The sequence below is a fragment of the Pinus tabuliformis genome, chromosome 3_2, assembly GCF_031772625.1.
Source record: "Pinus tabuliformis cultivar Carrire ecotype Pingquan chromosome 3_2, CPIR1, whole genome shotgun sequence".
Taxonomy (NCBI): domain Eukaryota; kingdom Viridiplantae; phylum Streptophyta; class Pinopsida; order Pinales; family Pinaceae; genus Pinus; species Pinus tabuliformis.
The window spans coordinates 248,054,857-248,061,059 of record NC_142302.1 but is presented as its reverse complement, the minus strand read 5'-3'; the positions used below and the strand labels follow the sequence as shown (position 1 = coordinate 248,061,059).

General features: G+C 39.2%; 1 pseudogene; it reads right to left on the bottom strand.

Moving 5' to 3' along the window:
* Positions 1 to 2,008: 2,008 nt before the first annotated feature.
* Positions 2,009 to 4,201, bottom strand: LOC149180613 (ubinuclein-1-like; annotated as a pseudogene).
* Between the last annotated feature and the right edge of the window lie 2,002 nt (positions 4,202 to 6,203).

Genomic DNA, 6,203 nt, shown 5'->3' with positions numbered 1-6,203 from the left:
AATTATCATCTTCATAATATTTCTCAAGGCTTTCGATAAAACTATGAACATGGCTACAACAGTTCTAAACTAAAGTCAAGGATGGATATGATTCTTTGTACCTTTCAAAGAATACCGCATGAAAATCCTTTAAGCAATAAATAGAAGCAGGTGGCAAACTTTCATACCAAGATCGAGCTTCGTCTTCCGGAGTAGCCATAAACATTTTCATCAAAAAATCTTCAGGAAAATCAATCTTTAATGTATGCACGTGAATGTGAAATTTCACCAGATGAAGAGCAGCGTCATTACCTTCCACATTTCTGAACACAGGCAAATTCTTTGACCAATCTACCTTGGGAATTTTATTTGGAAAACCTGGAATGTGATCTCGGATCATGGGAGCGTATCTTCTTGCAATCTAATCCATCTTGAAAATGTCAAAGCTACTGATCTCTCTGCAGTGAAGTCACCATGAAGCATTGATTGTTGGATTCTTCAGTGAATAGAGTCGCCAGGTGAATGATTTCAGCCGTCTTCTTATGTCTGATCGTTGTTCACCATCAACCATCAGATCTGAGCTTGATAGATGTATTGGGGCAAGCCAATCTTCAAGCAAACCATTTTCATCCCCAGTATGGTCGCCACTATGTTAGCACCTAAAGCTGCCTCAGGCTGAAGGAAGGCAAAAATTAGGGTAACCACAAACCACGCTCAGTCTGGTAGCTAGCCCTACAAGAGCAGGAGAGGGCTCTCTTCGAGTCACGCTCAGTGAATAGATGATCAAAAGCATTTTGAGATGACTTACAATGCAATATTTACCTTAGGCTAGTAAGTGAGTAGGGATTCGGGAAACGATTTTATGAATGATCGAGCTTCTGGGATGTTATGGGACCGACACTTAGCAAAGAACAGAGAATTGAATATGAAGGCACAAATTATTCCGTGAGGCAAGGTAGGCGGAAAGAGCAGCAATTTCGGTTTAAGGTAACGCGGAATGGAAGATTGTTGAAGAAAGTGAAAAGGGCATAGTCGCATGGATCCTTTTCAATAGAAGAATAACACTGTACATGAAATTTTCCCACAGGCAGAGAAATATAAATTGAATTCTACCTAATCTCACTTAGAAAATTTCATTGAAATGAAATGTGAATTGAATTATGAAACATAACAAGATACATATGGAACATAAGAACACATTTGCTACACTCACAACCACAAGAATCTCATGAAACAGAGCCGCATCTTTTCATTAAATCCTTGTCAAAAAACTGTACAGTGAAGTTTCCTTCACACCTCTCCCACTGTTTTCCAGAACTCAGAACCCTTTACACATAAATTTTCATACAATAAATAGACTCAGGAATGGGAAAACAGATCGATTTGAGAATAGGGGCCATTTCACCTAAAATCATGAGAATAGGAAAAGTCTGCTCTAGAAAGGAGCAGCCTTACATTTGTTTGTTGATGGCTAATTAAAAGACAGAATCTGGAGTGTGGACCCTTTGAATTGCAATTGTAGTTAAAAATAGACCATCGTTTCCTATCTTTCTGCTGTGGTGACTCTTCACCTTATGTTGGCCCTTTGAATCAAAAAATAATTTTACAATAAAAACGGTTTTCCACTAAAATTTTCCTTTAATGAATGCACTCAGCTGCAATTTGCTAAGCTCAACTCGTGTCTCTATTTTGCAGAAATTACTTATATCACTGGTTTGAGAGAGCCGGTCTAATGAAAGCGTAACAATGATCACCCTGCACACCTCCACTGTGAACCAAAACACTATGAAGAGTATATAAATTGCACACACTTCTATCTGCATCTGGAGAGAGATATTTGCCATTGTCTCTGTCTATGTCAAGTGAAGTAGAAATTCATATCGATCATCTATCTTGACCATTGTGTCTCCTATGAAATCATATTCAACGCTTCAACTGAAATTGTAGTACGGGAGGAAAACCAAGGAAAAGAACACCTTTTCTTGCCTTCTGAAGTCCATACTGCTCGGCATGATATTTGTTATCACCGTCAAGTTTTATCAACTTCAAGATACTTATCAAATGAAGCATAGACATCTCGGCAGCCTTCTTGGTCCAGCTTGTTCATTTCCTTCTCTTCAAAGGAAAACGCTTTCATATGCCCTGTATATGTATTTTCTATACCTAAATCTATTTTTGGTTTACTTTTTTTTTTCGATGGGATTCCTACACATTTATTCCATTCAATTTCCCAATGTGAACCCTTATTCTCACCTTTTTCAAAATACTTCTGTTTTCGGTCAATAATAGATGAAGACTTTGGATCTGCAATCCTGTATTGCAGTATATTACCTCTATTTAAAGATTCATTATGAACTTGCTCCACCATAGTTTGCTTGTCACGAGGAGTTGAATCTTCACAGCTGGGATTAGAAATAGTTCCAGTATTCACATCTCCATTCCATCCATCGGTACTCAATTTTACTGGAGCCTTCTTTCCTTTAGTCGTCTCTCCACCACCATTAGTAATCTTATTCAATTTCTTTTTTCGCTCCTTTGCTCTATAGACTGCACGTTTTATGCCATTGTTGTCCATCCAATCTTCTAGCCAAAGTTCAGCAAGCTCTATGTATAGTTTCTTTATTTGTGGGCCTTTGTGTTCATCCATTCCCTCAACATACTGATCATAGAGATCACAAGTCGGTCTTCGGTTGCATAATCCCACTTTTAGCATCCATTCAATTTTCCTTTTTCTACAGAGGTTGACACTGCTTGTAAATCATCCAATGAACCTTATTTCCTGCTTTCTTGAGCTTGCAAAGAAGATACTTGCATTTGGGCCATTTCAGTCACCTCCTTTATTATGTGTTCAAGCCTACCTTCTTTTTCCTGCTTGGCCAAGATTCCTGATGCAATCATTTCCTTCAAGTTTCTCTTCAATGTTTTAAGCCGCGTTACATGGCTTAAAATGCCCATAAGACGATTAATTACATCATTCGAGATTTTTCCTTGTTTTGCCGCCAACCTAGCTAATTTGCCAAGCTTTTGCTTGACATCATCAGGTATACGCTTTTTCACCACTTGGCATGACTGATCTAATTCTCGAATGTTAGTAGAAGGTGGACACAATTCAACAACTCCCTTTTCCAAATCTTGGAAGGCTTTGTCCAGAATAGTGCATTTAGGCCTTGCAAGACTAGCTTCCTTATGAAGCGGTAGTGAAGGTTTGATTTTGGAGGTCGATATCTGGTATACAATAGGATTCACATCCACTGAATCGTCACCTTCTTCAACTTTCTCAAAGGCTCTACTTTTATTGGAGGTTGACATATCATTTGCACACTTGGCAGTGGTTTCTTTAGAGCCTGCAATCGAAATATTTGGAATTGCCCCATCCTTATTAAACACCTCAATGCCTACGACAGTGGGCTCTGTTTTACAATGACCTTCTTTGCATCTCTCAGCTTTTAATGAACTGGGCCCAACGTGAACATTTCCTGGTTTTGATTCTTGCTTTTTCAATGGTTTTTCATCTGAATATTCACCAACAGAAAGACAAGTGATATCCTGACCAGAGCTTGTGGCATTCATACCCACCAAAGGTCCACTTCTTGCAACTGCCTTTATTCGAAGAGCACCCATATTTAACAGTTTGCTTGGAATCTCTTCATCATTTGGCATCTTCTTGGTATCTTTCCTTCTCCTTTTCTTTGGAGCAAGCACGGGAGAGGCAGCAGGCTCATTCGAGTGTTCTAATTTCCCTCTGTTGATGAAAAAATCCTGTGTGCTTTGTCTTTCCCCCATCAACTGAGAAGTACTCATCCAGTTCTGTATCATCTATAAATGAGTCTTCAGTATCATATTGGTCGTCGTCTGGAATTTTATCTAGCTCTTCTTCATCACTACTTCCAGTTCCCTTGTACAAACGTTCGATCCTCTCAATAACTGCACTAAATCAATGTGAAGGATCTGAAACCATATCCGTCTGCACAACAGAATCCCCAATTGTGGCCTCTGGAGCAATCCAAGCCTCCAAAGTAGGGTAAGCTCTGACGGGTGGTTCAACAAGGTGAGACTGAATGGCCTTCTGAGAATCTTTAATCAATTTCTTCCCTGAAACAAATGTGGTCTCGTCCGTCTTCAATTCTATATGGAATCGCTGTCTTCCCGGTGGAACCGAAAAGCCGACTACCCCAGGAGATGACGACGAGGTTTCTTCCACCATTGTTTCTTTGTACTGCCAGAACAATAAATCAATCCCTGTTATGATCTCACCATATAACCAAGCTCCACCAGCTTTCGGATTTCTCTCCACCAAAGAAGAAGATCAAAACTTTCCCGAAGAATATCAAAACTTTCCTCACTCACAGAATTTTTACGACTGTCTTATACTCATTATATTATATCCTTCCTCAATTGGAAGATTACTAAAGAATCGGGGATTTAAAATGTATTTCGAATTTATAAAGCAGAGAAGTTATTGGTGTGACCGGAGCAATTTTGAATTTGAAATTTATAAGCGGTGGCACAATTTCTGTGGTGTTCCGGCTGTGTGCAACGCGAGCACAGCTAGTGCACCGCGCTGGTCTGGTGCGCCATGCGCACTGTCAACACACTGTCAGCCTCTCCAACACTGAAATTCACTCTTCACCCTCCAAATTCGGCTTTCCCCTTTGGATTTTTGTGAATGCTTGACATGTAGATACGTTGTCAAAAACAATGGATTTGGTTTACAATTTAATATAGCTCTGCTCTAATGTGCTGACTGAGATTTGATTTTTCAGTAAAACTTTGCAAACAGTTGTTTGAGTGGCACTTTGTTCTCTCACCACAGGTTTGGTTTACATGAATGCGCATGTACCTTTCGATCTGTTTCCTCAATTGTTGACTCCCACAAATTTCACAACAAACACGGCCGTAATTCTGTTGCATATGTTCTCTCAAAGCCTTTACACTTGTGAAGTGTTTCAAACAACCAAGCTCAGCAAACAACACCGTCTTGATTTCTTTGGAGTTTACTTCCTTTGAATCAGTTAGTGGTCCTGAGAAGGACCCTTTTCGAAGTCCTTGCTTTCTTCCAATGCTGCAAAACCTTTAGCACTTTCTCATTTTGAAATGGCTCTCTTGTACCCGTCTTTGACTTTTTGGAGTGAATAATGATTCCTGTCTATCTGTTGCAGGATTGCTGAGGCTGTTGAAGATAATAGGGTGACCAAGGCCTGTATTTGAAATTCTTCATGACGGAAAAAATACACTTATTACTAACCATTGATTTGACGATTCCCTCTTCAAAATAGAGTTTTGAAGAGGAATCAGCCTTGAGAATTATTGATGATGGCAATCTTGAAATGAAAACTTATTGATCCTCCCTCTGGCCTACAAGCGTTATTTCACACTTTTGGAGACAAAACCCTGGACTCAAGAATTAAACGACTCGTTTTTTTTTCTTTTTTTTTTAGCAAAATGGCATTTGATGACTGCAAATGATGAGAAATGAACCTTGGTGAATTTGACTCTGATAGAGGACTGACAAGACTGAGTCTAACAGTAGTGTCAGCACTGTAAAAATATCACTCTCAAATGTTGCGGGTGATCAGTCCGCTTTCGTGAATTAGCAGGTAAATCATCTTGGTAAGGTTGAACAATGTGCTTGATATCATGGAAGGCATAGTTCATTGCCCTCTAGAATGTTGCCCCTACATTCTTCAAATTGAATGGGAGTTTCCTATACATGAATGTGCCCCATGGACAAATAAAAGTTGTTTTATATTGGTCCTGTGGGCGGATATTGATCTGATTGTAGCCGTAAAAACCATCCATAAATGAGAATATTTCACATCCGACACATTCTTCAATAATATGGTCAATAAAAGGAGTAGGATAATTGTCCTTTGGACATGCCTCATTTACACCCCTATAATTGACGCACACTCAAATTTTTCCTTGTTTGTTCATGACAAGAACAATGTTGGAAACCCAGTCAGTAAGAGGTACAGGGTAAATGGAACCAGAACGCAAAAGTTTTTCGACTTCTACTTTAATTGCAATGGCTTTCTTTGGATGAACCAGACTAAGTCACTATCGAACTGGCTTGACATCAAGGTACATTTTGATTTCATGTTCAACAATACTAGAGTCAATGCATGGCATCTCCTTGTAAGACCATTCAAATATATCTCTAAATTCACGAAATAGAGTACGGTAACTATTGAGTTCTGATGAAGAACAAGATTTTCTGACATGAA